We start from the raw sequence: 14951 nt of genomic DNA on the forward strand, positions 1-14951 counted from the left end.
ACATTTGTGTGTCTAGCTCCTACTTAAATGACTTAACTGCTGCTGAAATCAGGGACAAATATACCTTTTGACTGGGGCTTATATATGACATAATTAAAGAAAACAATTTCTATAAAAAGCCTACGCAGTCTGTAGTTTACTAACGTAATTTTTCTATTTGGCTGGGAAAAAAAACCCCAACACATTCCCTATAATAACCAGTTATCCACCTAGTTAAAAATATGCTATAAAGTCTGTGATTGCTCTTTTTCAGTCAGAGACCACCAGTGTAATGAAAATGCACTCTGCAAGCAAGATTTTTATGTTTAAATAATATTTCACCTTTTTCACTAGAGAGGCCAAAAATTAGAAATATTAAAAACAAAGAAAACCTGATATGCTTCAAAGCACTAAGTTTAGTTAGCCCTGCAGAATGGAGAGAGGAATCCTATTTATTATTATTACTATAATTTAATCCAGCTCAATATATTGAAAAGCACTGCAAAATTTTGTATCTGTGGGTGCAATTCAAAGGTCTCTGAAATCTATTTTTATTGTGCATAAACATTTTTGTACACAATTATTATTGTGACAAATGATGTCTTTATAGAATCCATACTAGAAAGTATGGCCAAATACATAACTGAAGTGTTCCAGACAATATGGAGAAACAGTTTTGCTCTAATTTCTAAACACAGAAATTAGGCTCTCCAACAGAGATCTCTAAATCCCCATTTGTACTTGAAAGACATGTCTCTTGTTTTGCTTTATTCTTTGCTAGCCAACAAATATCTCATCTGTATTCAGCAAAATACACCTTTCAACTGTGGGAGGAAAAACAATGTTTTAGCATTCTGTGGGGAGGCAAGATAAGCAGGGGGAGAAGGGAAGGGGAAAAGAGGGATTATTTCCCCAGTTACCTGGAGGTTTAGAAACAGTCTTCTAATTCACAGGCTTTTTATATGGATAAAGAAGGAAGTTGTTCCAGGAAAATGTGAGAAGCATTTTACTAATGCAGAAACTGGATCAGAGAAAAATCATCTCTGTATTTATGTGCTGGCATCACATTCAGAGTCACTCTTTCTGACCTACAGATGTGCCTTTTACCTGGAATACAGCAGAGTATAGAGTAGAAGGTAATTTATAACCCCAGTGTGGCAACACTAATTGTGCTGTCTGCTACTGCCTGTTCCTATAATGATGTGCAGGACTGAAATGTATCTCGGATCTGGACTTCACAAAAGAAAAAAGTCTGTTCTAAGAATATATGCACATGTGTGTGCAAGCATGCATGGTTTTTTACGGCATATAGCAGCTGGAAATACTAATACTTTGCATCAAAATTCTTAAGAGATAATACAGCAAAAGACAAACTTAAGATAAATTGCAGTAGTTTTCCTAAGGAGCTGCTTGTCACACAGTAATATTATCCCATAATTTCCCCAGCTATGGCAGCTCAGAAATTGGCTCTTCTCTGCTGTCTCATCACTGAAAGGGGTACAGTGAGAATCACCAAGGGGGTAGTTTAAAGTTGAGATGGCACACACTGGGTTCATTAGTATGACAGGAAGCAAAATGGATGAGTCAGATTTCCCCTCCAGTGTTAACCCAAATGCTAGCCCTTCAAGGGCACAGAGAGCTGATGGTCCTGTACTTACAGCAAGCTACACCAAGAAATTAATCTGTTGTAACAAGGAAGTTCTAGGCACATCACTTTCAAAACAATTTTAATTGAAGCATGTTACTTATGGGACTGTGCAGCGATTGAGACAAGTGTGAAAAGCAGATGCAGGACTGCACTCAAGCAATCACACCAACACCAACGTTATTCAACATTCCAGGCACTAATTAGCAGGAGGATGGTATCTGAGTAATAGCTGGTGGTGCATCTATGACCACACATCTGTTTCCCACCTCTCTGCATCACTCTGCATGTTCACAGCCTACACACATTTCTCTCCCAAAGTCCTAATTAATGGAGAGCTCGTGTTGCAATAGGCAAAGAAACTGTTATCACCTCCTACAAGAAGAGAAGACCTACAAGTGCTGTTCACTAATGTTGGACATTTATATATGGAGCTCAGTACATTGTGTTTAAGGAGTAGACATTTCTGAGGATCTGGTTTATTAACTGCATGAGTTGAATGGACAGAAGGGCTGTAGGAAACTTCAAAGAATCAAATACCAATCCATATTGCAACACATTTAATTCTAATCCTTGCTTGCTTAAACCGGCTTCCTTTGTAATTCCTAGTAAACTCTTACCATCAGCGTGCTCTCCTGTGCTGGAGATGTGCTCAACACCCCTCCCAGGGCTACAGCACGGTGTGCAGTAGGAATCCAGCACAGGCTGGCAGAGATACCACAGTTTTCACTTGTTGAGCAACTCAGTGTGCCAGCCTCACTAGATAACCACCTTCTATGAAAGACAGATACACAAGACAGTCGAGATTCCCGTGTTGAAATATGACAGAGGGTTGTTACACGCAGTATCAGTAAATACTTAAGTCAGGGAAACTCCACATAAGGATTTTGATCACAGCTGCCACAAGGAGTATTATAAGCCACTTATTACAGACTTCAGTTTCACACCAAATTTAGGAACCCACATGTAGTCTTCCTGGATAAGGATGTTCAGTTCTCCAAAAGAATGAGAAAATGTCCTCCCAAGCTCTCAACATGATCTTGTAGCTAGAAATTAACTGAATGCCTGAAACTTCATCCTTATACATTTCTTAACAACCACCCCCTGGATAAATTACACACAAGTGGACTTGGTATTGAGAGGCTTCCTTTCTTTAAGTATTTCTAAATCCTGGCCTCAAAAGCATTGCATGGTAATGAGCTATACAGCCTAAAGACAGCAAAAAGATTTCTTTTGTATCAGCTTTGAATTGTACTGAATGATCTTCTAATCTTACCACACACACCAAGTGTCTGAGCCACCTCTGTTCCACACCCAGAATTCTCTGTACCTTTTTATTTCCCCACCCTTTACCCAGACTCAAAAGAAAATTATTTCAAAATATTTGGGCTCTATACATATTCAGGTCTGTTCACAGTTTCTTTCTGGTTTTTTTCCTATGTTTTCAACATCCACAGTATGTTTCTGTGCTGCAGCAACACATCATTCTAAATAAAGGTTAAATGTTGATTTATGTAGCAGCATCATAACATTTCACATCCTATTTTTATTGACTCAAAATACTTTATCTGACCACAACTCTATTCTCTAAAGAGATCTTCATTCAGCCTTTCATAGTGATGCTTTTTAGTGGTCCTTTTCCTTAAATTACACAATTAATTAGGACCTAATAAAATGTATAATACTTTGCCCTCCAGCATGAATTACTTGCATTAATCAAGATTGAATTTCATTCATCATTCTATTGACTGGTGACCTCATTTGATTAAATCCTTCCAAAGTTTTTTTTCAAACTTCACTAATACTCCACCAAACATCATTATGTTGCATTACATTCACCACGTTTTAGGATATTCTGCTTCAATTGTGGAATTACACTTGACTGATGAAACTCTTCCCTCATCTTTTGTCTCTACTCACATTTTAATACAAATTATGTACCCAATTTTTATGTACCTACTTAGAAACTATCTAGCATATCCATTTCCTTGTTGCCACACAAGTAAAAAATTAAATATACATGTATTAATAACAGACAGTATGTGTTAATGTTAATGTACAATATATCACAAAGCACATACTTTCAATTTTTTTCTTCTTTCTGTCAGCTTATAATTGCACTTTTTTCCAGCACATAATACCCATTTTCTGAGGCTATTACAGCTTAACGTCCCTTTTCATGTTTTTCAACCACATAAAAATTTCATCTTCTTTTATTACTTCTGCAAAGTAGATGAAAATCATTAACTCCCTTTTTAAAATAAGGAAATTCAGAAAGAAAACAAAGAATTATTTCATCAGGATTGCACAGGAAGTTGGTGGCAGAGATGTCAAGCAAACTTGGAACTGGTGGCAAGCCCTATTCACTAATTGACAAGTCTTCCATTCCTCATATCATTTCAGTCCTTCCTTTAGTTTTCTAACATCAATGAAATTTATTTTCCTTGCACATTATCCAAGATGCTTGTCAAATGGTTTGAAAATGTGGTTTGAAACCTGTGCTCTACACTGCAGCAAATTTATTTGCTGGAGGAGCACCACCAGCCTTGAATACTCAGGGCTGGTTGACTGATGACCTACATTGTCATAGCCTATCAAAAGTGATAGGTATTCTCAGTGAGAGATGCACCTGATTACAAACAAAAGCCACGTGCACCTTTCCTGCTGATAATTAAACAAGCCAGTACTTTTGTTAGGGAGAAGGAAAAAAAAAAAAAAAGGAGAGGTTTGCAACATAATGATCCCCATCAACATCTAGCAAATCTTTGACTGGTACAAAAGGTAATTTCTTCAGGAATATCCAACTCTGCTGGAAGTACGTCAAGACCATTTCCTATTGAAAGAGCTGAAAGGTTCCACAGGATAACAGCATCATTGTCATTAGCTGCAAAGCCCTGAACACAATGGAAGAGTGTGACCATTTGAAATGCCATGAGGTGGGCGGTGAGGCTGAGGCACTGGAGTGGAATACAGGCCACTGTGACTGTTCCCCATAAGACTATTGACTCTTCTCTGGGAAAGACTGGCAGTTGAGCTTTATATCAGACTGTGGCTCTACAGTTTCTCAAAGCAAATGGTTTATTCTGAGCTCAGTTTTGAAACCAACAACAATAAAATTATCTGAAATTTAGTAGGAGATGTGGAGCATGAACTATCCAAGAACTGGAACAGCAATCCCCATCACCAAACCCAAGGGTACACTGATTCCTACAGAGCCCCTATTTGAATAAAGATGGTCCTAGCTCAACCAGCCTTAGTCATACCAAATTGTTTATACATTTGTTATCTTAGACCACAAAAAAAGAACATTCTAACTCTTAGTAAAATATCAAAGAAAGGAAGATTGTTTTGGAGGACTGTGCTGCCAAGAACACAATAACATCACCATCAGCCCCCACACATTTGTTATTGCATTCAGCACAAGTGCTGGATTAACATCTGCACTGTAAAAATTAAGCCCATTAGCTCCTTCAGCTTGTTAGCATATTTTAATACTGTGATCACAGCTTTCTATTTCTATCAAGGTGCTACTAGGTGTCAGACTCAGTATTCACATAATGCATCACTATTATCTCTACCCCCCCCCAGGTCCCTCATGTGTTTTGGTTTCATGAAACTATTACACAGTGATACTGAACAGAAAGAAAGAAGAAGGAGGAAACTGAGAAGGAAGGAAGAAACTATCAGTGTAGCAATACTGCTGGAAAGATAAGCAGACTGGTGATCTTATCAGGTATGGTTGGACAATGCTGTGTTCGATAAATCTCTAGCACCTTAGACTGCATTGTTAAGTTAGAAAAGTCATCTAACACACACAAAACACAATTGATTTAGCAACTCACTGTCCTGATCTGTTTTCTGTTAGCTCCTAACAGTAACTCAGTATAAAGAATTGGTTCCACTGTCTCATTTATGGTCTAAATAGAATGTGAAATCCTCTTTTAGTCATGATTTTAAGCCTTAACCTGTAATTAAAAGAACAGTTGTTTTTAAACAAAGATAGAAATACCAATTTGTGTTTTTGTAGAAGCTGATTATAGATTTTTCTATGTTGCTGGTATTTTTCTTAACTCTAACCAGTCTGTATTCACTCCTTAGGTTTGCACACAACCTGCACATATAGAAAACAAAAATAAGCCCAAGCCTGCTCTAAGATACACGTGTACACCCACGGTATCTGATGCCTGTGTGCTATACAGTCACAGGTGACTAATGTGTTTTCTACATGCAGTAGGCTTTGTGAGTACATTTGTTTTCCTAAACAGCCAAGACAAATTTAAGCCTGCAAGATGAACTTGGTTCACCATTAACTATAAAGCTGACACACAGTCCACAAATCCTGACTAAAAAAACCCACAACATCACTCAGAAAAAAAACAGTAAACTTAGAGAAACTAAAAGTCCATGCTCCTCACAAAATAAGTGAAAATACCTAGGCAAATTGTCTTTCCAGCTGACATGAATTCAGCACCTTCTAGCTCATGTCCTACATTCAGAATGCCTCAATATGAAAAGTATGCTCTGCATACAGAAGAAGCCAACGGTGCCCACACATCTACTGGTTAGTGAAGGGTTGGTGGATCTTTGCTTATTCTCACACTTCAGAAATGAGGTGTTTTCTCTTTACCCTAGTTCTGCCCTTTCTAAATGCTAAATTATCTCCAGAGGACATAAACCCCAAGCTCTTCATGAAAAGCACTGAAGCATTTCTCCAAGGAATCAGGTTTACTGGGAAAAGCAGAACTGTTTATCTAATTTGCTTTTACTCTTTCACTTAGCATCTGCAACTGGCTAGTGCTAGATTTGATGGTGAGCTAGCTGGGCCTTTGATGTGACCCAGGAGAGCTGTTCCTATGTAGTAATTTAACTAGCTAGCATTATTCCAATAAAGCCCCATGACTTAAGCCAAGCTGCACTTGGATAACCAAGTAATGGTATATTACATTGCACTAGCCTTGGTTCAGTCCAAAAGAGCCCAAACCCATGGATGGTCCCAAGAGACCCAGACTGATGCTTCACTCTTCTGTTTCATTTTTCTGTTACAAAGAGTGACAAATAATGAGATTTTCAGAGTTATGGAAAAGGGGGAAAGTAATTGTTAGTTCTTAATTCCCAAACTCTTTTGTGTTCAGGGAAAGGTCTATTAGCATGTACTTTAGAGGGGGAGGGACTGAGGCACAGAAACCTTAAACCATTCAAGGATAAGCCACCACTGAACAGAGCCACTTGTATCTCCCTCTGCTTTTGTGCAGGCACAAGAGTCTGCACATCTGAGCTGAGAGCAGAATCAAGGACAAACCAGCCAAAACAAAGTGGAAGCTTCTCAGAGCTCATCAGAACCAGACCAGTCTCCAACCCAACCCCTGTGTGCCTGCACAAACACTTGCACAGGAGAAAGTGAAGGAGCAACCACAGGAGGCAACAGTGGCTTGTGCCACTTTCAAGCACTTGCAAAACTATGAAGACCATAAGGGTTTCTCAGGCTTTCCAGTCTGAGAAAAATAGCTACACACTAATGACCAAAGCAACATGCTTCGGTTAAACACTACATGATATGGAAAAACATAATTTCACTCACAATACAGACCATTTTAGAGATCATTGAAAAGCATGGATTTCTTTAAGCATGATGCTGTTAATTTACGTAGAAACTTCAGTGAGAAATATTTCAGTGTGCATGTATTCATACCAGAACTTACAAGCAAACTCCCAATTCACCTTGATCTCTAAAGCTGTTACTTTACAGCAGAAGTAGAAGATGAGCCTGCTTAGGAAAAGTTAAAGTGGTTCATTTCATCAGGGAGATGAAGAGTTTCTGGAGATAAATGGTCAGATACATATCTGCAGAATGAAAAGCAATCAAACATCACAGTCTGCAACATTCTTAGAGAAGGAAGGTGATCTGGTCTGACTTCAGGTCCTTTTCTGGTGATGATTTTTTTAAACATTATTTTTTATTAAACCTTAACAAAACACTTTCAACTATAAGAAAATATAATTTATCTTCATTCTGCCTAAGCTTCTAATGCTATACAGAAGAAATAGTTCCCAGTGGCTCCTCCAGGCTTGTAGTAGCCAAGTGCAAACAGTACAAATGCAGTGCTCCGCCTTAGGAGTATTTACCAGCAAAAACCAACGTGACTTGAATGAAAGATGGGGAAAGCTGTGGCTGTAAAATTCACACAGCAAGATTTCAGAACTGCATTTACAGTTTAGCTAAGCAAACTTAGCTGTCTAGTGCACAGTCCAGTGTGACCCCTGCAAATGAAAACGTAGCAGGGAAAGGCAGCAATGGACAATACTTACTAATGTACTAATGTGAACTGAAAATAAAAGTAACAAAAGTTGCTCAGTTACAACCTAAATGATTTCTGATGTTGTGTTCAAGCACCTACTAGGTGTATGTGAAATAATGTTGGAAAATAATTGTCTCTCAGTTTATTCTCTTTCCAGGGAGAGGATCTTGCCTGTGGTATGAGACTGCACTGTGGCTTTCCTACTTGAGTTTTACACTCGCCTTGATGAAATGTTTATGCTACCATGCACTTCTGGTGGAGAACCAATGTGTACAAAGGATGCCCTCAGAGTGTGTGGGAGGTCATTTCACAGGCTCACAAAGGTCCAGGAGGAGCTCTGGTGACTTTAAGATACAAAGTCCCATCGAGCCCGGCAGTACTGCTCTGAGATTTTCAACCTGAAGTTTAATCACTTTCTAAGATACATAAAAATCAGTCTTTGAATGAAGATTTTATTACACAGTATACTTTGAGAGCTTGCAATTTGCATTTGTAAGAAATCAGTAGCCAAAAAAGGGGACAGAAGAAATCACAAGGATTACCCATCATGATCGTACTGAGAAGTAACGTTTAGTAATGGAGGAAGTTTCCTAAAAGTTAACAGGAGTTGAAGGACGGGTGAATGAAATGTGTGTGAAGAGCAAACACAAACAACTTTAAAGAACATTTTTTCTAGATTTTGATTAAATGTGATACAACTGACTTACATACTTTGAGGATGAATAAAATAGCATTTCAGAGCTACTGAGATTCCCACATTTTCATCTGCACAGTATTGTGAGCTTTTCTTTCTCTCTTTAACTGTAAATATGTGATTCATGTCCAGCTGTAAACTTTGTGAAATGGAAATTCCTTACCAGGAGCCCAGTTTAGCCCTGTCCATAAGCAGATGTAAACAACTAATTTTGTACCAGCACATTTCATGGTTGTTATTGGCCACATATGCGTGTGTGTGTCTGGCTTGTCCAAGTCACTCACAGTGTCAGGCGTTAGGGGAAGAATAGGTAAACTCCAACATTACTAACTTCCACTGCAGTTTTGTTACAGCATTCATGGGACCAGGATTCTATTTCATTTATTAAAAGCCAGGGAATATAGTATTTTTTAAAAAACAAAATTTTAAGAAAATAATATACAAAAGTCACTTTAATGTTTTGCTCTTTTTCAAATTTTCAAGATCATATAATTCCTAACGTTCCATAATGTGGAATTTAACAATATGCAAGAAGGAAACTATTTCAGAACAAAGCACAGAACCTGATTATAGCACTTCAAGAAACAGGACTGCACTATAGGCTGAAAACCAACTGGATTTTCTAAATAAAAATATCTATTGAGTATTTAGTGACATACACACAGAACTAAAAGCCAAAGCACTATGATTTATTCTGCAATCTGAATTCCAGAGAACCTCCTGCTTTTTAAATAAATTAGATATGTATCAAATTGAGGGTTTTTTTAAAACTCTGCTGGTCAAAAAATATTTCTCGCTCCATCTACATTAGAAATTTCCTTATCATTAATTGTGCTTGGTGACAGAGAAGGGACATGTAACAGCATGAGAGATCACTAAATAGCACAAGATGTGCCCTAGGCTGTGGGTCTCACCTGCTTACCCACAGCTTCTCCTTTCCAAAGGCAGCCTCCTGAAACCTCATCTTAACAGCCGGGGACACTGGGAGCCCCGGGTAGGGAAACAGATGAATCTTTCTGAGCAAGTGGCCAAATAAAGAAAACATAAGCAAGGAAGTCAGCATTTTCCAGCGCATACTTTAGTCACTTTTGTGGCTATAGCAGCTGATAAATACAGGTGACCGGCACTCTTTTACAGCGTGCGCTTCATGGCCAGATGCTGACTCTCCAATGCCGCCCCTCCCGAGATGCACACTCCCGGCTAAACCACCCCGCAGTCCCTGGGCAGACGCGGCTGAAATCGATACTATGGTACCAACATCCCTCTCCTTTCCCCCCCAAAGCCCCCCAGCAGCCAAGTTTCGGCTGAGCCCGGTATTGACCGGCCCCCAGCCCGGCGGCAGGCTCAGCCCGGCTCGCTATCTCTGCGAGAGGGGAGCACGTCCTGCCTCTCCCCAGTCACTTAAGCCGGCGTCTCACTGCTTGTCCTTAGAGACCACAGCTCCACTCAGGCAGAGAGCGTCTAGACAGTATTCATGATCCATCTGTCTGGCACAGCCAGGCTGATGACAAACTCTATTAGAGCCGAAACAATTTTTTTTTTCCTGCTCTTCCCTCCTCCCATCTCCCTTTTCCTCCGAGAAGCAGTAATCTGACACTGAAAATTACTATCATTGTTGCAATGCTCAAAATAGCAGTGCCAGACTTTCATTAACATCAACGCTAGACTGCTAAATATTTAAAGAAATGGATAAATTTCACCTGAAGTGGGACAGCCCGGCACACATGAAAGCAGAAGCACAATCAAAATGTAAATCTAAGCAGTTGTTTTTATCTGCACAAATTCGGTGTCACAGTCAGGAGGGGGATGCCAAAGGTCTCTTTAAACAAAATATTTTCCTTTGATTGAGCTTTTTGTTTTTAAAACAGAATCATTCTCCAACCCCCTGCAGATCCCTACAAAGCTCAGAGCTGACAGCAGTAGGTGGGGGTGGTGAAAGGGAGAGCTATATATTTGATTTGTTTGGGTTTTTTTACCTTGCAGAGGAAAATGAACTCCTACAGCAAACTCTTCTATGCCAAAACAGCCATGACACATCACCTCCATCAATGCTGACAACTTGAAATTTGATGTAGACATAATTTGCACATGACAAGAAGGATTTGTTCTCACTTATTTTATTCTTCTGTAAATTCTCAAGCATGTCAATATTTGTGTTTGATATACCCACAAACACATACAGATCACAGCAAAGACAACTACCTGCACTGTTTTCCACCAAACAATTCAAAACCCTAAAATCTCCACCACCACAACCCTTCTCAATAAGACATGACTTGGACACTGCAGTCTGCAGACAACAGACTACACTTCCCATTTCAAAATCTAATTTACTTTTAGCAGGACAAGGCAGGCTGATCATTTGTTGTGAAACAAAGGGAAATGCTCAAACAAATGAACTGTGTCCTTCTAGATGCAGGCACATTGTTTCAGTTCTTTGGAGTCCAAATTCTCCAGATCACATGGAGTGGCAAGCGGCTGCCAAGGCCAAGTCTGCAATGTTTAAAATCGTACTCTTTGCCTCATTTTTCCTATCATGGCTTTGTGCTGTTAAATACACCCTTGACCTCCAAGTAGTCTTAAAAGAACAGTCATCTCCATTATCTCAATCAATAAGCCTTTACAGCTGATGAAAACAAAAACAAGTAGCCCTACTGAAAGCTGAATGGGCTCTGCTCAAGGCGAGCTGCAGGGAGAGATGCAGCAGCACTGGGTGTCCTCACGGAGGAGGGGAGGTGTGCTTCAACATACATCACCAAATCTGCACCCTGGTGCAAATCAAGCAAGCTGTTACCTTAACATGTTCAGCTTAAATGCCTTAGCATGTATTTTGATCAACTTGCTGGACTGCAGCTTGTGTCATCTAAAATCCGACTCTAACACACCTTGGATTTTCTCAGCTGTCCTCCAATTTCTCTGTGCTATACAGAGGGAATCACCCAGCAGCAGCAAAAGGCAGCCCTACCTATAAGTCAGCAAGGAAAATTAAGACAACCAAAGGACTTCAGAGATACTTTTTGTTTTCCTTTGCACATGTGAGACATTGAGTTCAGCAGCAACATTTTTACAAGGGCATGTAGTGATAGGACAAGGGGGAATGGCCTGAAGGAGAACAGGTTTTAGATTAGGTAGCAGGAAGAAATCCTGTACTGTGAGAGTGGTAAGACACTGGAAAATGTTGCCCAGAGAAGCTGTGAGTGCCTCATCCTTAGGAGTCTTCAAGGTCAGGTTAGATGGGGTTTTAAAGCAACCTGTTCTAGTAGAAGGTGTCCCTCCTTGCCATGGCAGGAGGGTTGGAACTAGATGATCTTTAGGGTCCCTTCCAACCCCAACAATTCTATGATTTAAAAGACTAAATTAACAGCTAGCACACTGGAGCCATATAAGAATGGCAAGGAGAAAGGCGCACCAGATCTGGGAGATGTGAACTCCTCTAACAGTAAGATAGCATCTCCTATAATCACAAGATCTAGGGAGCAGGTCACCTACAAAAAAAAAATCTTTCTATGCTATTGCCCATGCAACTTCACTAAACTGAACAAGAAGCTCCAACAATCCATCCTGGATTTGGCTGCTGGCAAGAACACAAATAAGAAATGCTTCAGCAGCTGGGAAATATGAGGTACCACTAACACAGCACATACTGCTTAAATAAACTAAAGCAGAACTTTCATATGAAAATTTATTTATTTAGACATTGGATATTTTTTCCATCACAGGAGAACAGAAGGTTTGAATACAGCATGACAAAGGGATTCTTTGAACAAACAGCAGAGGGGAAGGCATACTGCTTGTAGTGACGACAACGTGCTGTAGGTAAAGACAAGGGCAGTCCCAGGGAGAAACAGGATACCCTGCTTGGACGTTAACCAGCACAAACTAATAAGTGGCTCCTTTCAACAGTTTCTTTCTCATTTAAGAACTGCACAAAAGCAAGAAGATGCAAGAACAGAGCTTATATGTAACACTGACCAGAAAGAAATACCTGGTTTAACATTCCTCGAGTGATTTTTTTTTTTTTAAATACTAATTTTCTTCTTATTGAGCTGTATTACTGTCTTGTTACTAATGGGAGAGCAATGAATGTATGCACTTCTGTGTTGAAAGGCAGCCTGCTCAGCTGGGACATTTCAAGAGCATACACTCTGTTGTACTCTGGTAGGGATCCCCATTAAAATCATTGAGCAAAAGCATGCACGCATTTCTTAATTCAACATGTCATCCCTCTAAGGCCTGGGGACCTCACTTCAGCAAGTATTCTAAAAGCATTTTTTCAAAGCTGGAATAAACCAACACAACTGATGTGTCCATAATAATCTTGTTTCCTATTACCAACTGGCACTGATTTCTACCATGTAGTAGTCTGTTTAATAGCCAGAACATGGTAAATATAATTTGAATACAGTTTATGGTTGTATTATTTTTCGGTCTGGCTTTGATCTTCTTTTTCTCTTTGTTTCACCATTAGGATCCTGTTTCACTGGGATTTGTTTTTTTATATTTAAAACCAAAGTCCCTTTATGTAACAGCACTTTTCACACATTCCCTATTGCAACAAAACAGTACAGACCTTATCAATATCCCCAAATGCAACAAATAATGAACTGCTCTATCTGCCATCAGGTGAGCAAAAAATTAAACATTTCCAAATCCTCCTTAGCAATGCATCCAGTATTTCTTCTACAAACTCCTCATTTCCAATGATGTTGCAAAACTAGCAAATATGGTTCTTGAAAGACTTAATAATAAGACTGTTTATATAATTACCCCTCTTCACTTGGACTCTACTCGGGAGATCTCAAGTAGTAAGCCTGTTGAACACCATATTTTAGAAGCAGTCATAGAAAATTACCAACTCTTAACAGATTTAAGGAAACATAATTCATATGAATGAACTTGGGGGTTTCTTGGGGTATTTTTAAACACCCATGGATGGGTGGTAACAGTCCTCAGAGCTGTAAAAGACTGGAGGAGAAAGCTGACTGTCTTTCTCCAAGTCCACTGAAAAGTAAGAAAACTGCTGCCAACTTGCAGAACTTTCCAGAGACAGGATCATGAAACACACCACACCAACACAACAATTCCCAGGAAAGCAGTAGGGAACCTTTTGCTGAAGGTTTTTCAGAGACACATTTTGTTTGGTTTGGTTGGCACAAACTTCATGTCACTGGAGGCTACGGGGATGACTCGCCAGCTGACCAGGCAGGCCTGTCTTCATGATCTACAGCAAGACCAGGGGGGACAGATGTGACTTAGGGGACGACCAGGAAGTTTGCAGATCCTGGGTCAAGCAAGTAACCATTTATAGAGTCCAAAGGGCTTTTGAGGAGAAGGTGCCAAGATGACACTTGATTACTGCACAACTGTCACCAGCACAGGGGGATACTGCAAAACCACTGGCGCCCTCATTGTCAGACCTCAGATGAAGAAGGGTCTGGGAGCTCCACCTAAGAGGCTCCACCTAGGAACTCACAGGATGCCACCATCACACTGCAGCTGTGCAGGGCCACCACCTGCGATGCCACAGCTGCTCTTCATCACCAAAGCCCTTCCCTCCACCTGCTACCACTGCGGGTTTTGTGGCCGCTTTTGGAAAAACAGTTGTGCTAGCTTGGTTTAAGAGAAGAGCTGTACAGTATCTCAGTCAAAAACATTTCCTCTATTTGAACATTACAAATACGGTTACAAGTTTTGCATGAATAAATAATAAAATGTAACTTTTTTACAACTCAAAAGCCAATGTTATGGGCAAATGTGACATTTTGATTTGGATGCATCACCAAAGCCTATGTCTTGTCTGGGACTTGGGAAAGAGTTCCACTCAAAACCAAACAAAACAAAAATAAAATTAAATAGGTCATTATTATTTCAAAGCCACTGAAATCACTGCAGAGGTACCAAAGTAACACAAAGTACAAGATTTAAATGATTTAGAGTAGAGCATTTAGGAACATGTCCACTTGGAGGTTAGAGGGTACAGGAGGACAGATATCCAACACCTGACTCCATCTTCTATCCTGCTTATAGCCCCATGCATTAATTACAAAAATTACAGATACATGCTGCTCATAATTATATATAATATTACTAATAACAACATAACAAAACAGATATTCCTAAAATATAATCACAACCAGAAGTGAAATAGAATACTGAGGGATGTCAGTATGGGCAGAACAAAACTGTCTGGAAAGCAGAAGTAACATAACATACTTCTATTGTACCTGTGTGTAAGAAACCTTATTGGAAAATTTATCACCCATCCAGAAAGCTGAATTGTAGTTTAAAAATAAATTATTGCACAAGAAACAAAAGCAAAGGCAAAGTTTGATTTCAA

At 39.5% G+C, this 14951-nt stretch overlaps 1 protein-coding gene across 2 annotated transcripts in view; it reads right to left on the reverse strand.

The window, feature by feature from the left end:
• Nucleotides 1–14951, reverse strand: part of LDLRAD4 (low density lipoprotein receptor class A domain containing 4) — a 285288-nt gene that overhangs the window by 133140 nt on the left and 137197 nt on the right. The window lies entirely within an intron of this gene.

This window comes from Agelaius phoeniceus, chromosome 1 (genome assembly GCF_051311805.1).
Source record: "Agelaius phoeniceus isolate bAgePho1 chromosome 1, bAgePho1.hap1, whole genome shotgun sequence".
Classification (NCBI taxonomy): domain Eukaryota; kingdom Metazoa; phylum Chordata; class Aves; order Passeriformes; family Icteridae; genus Agelaius; species Agelaius phoeniceus.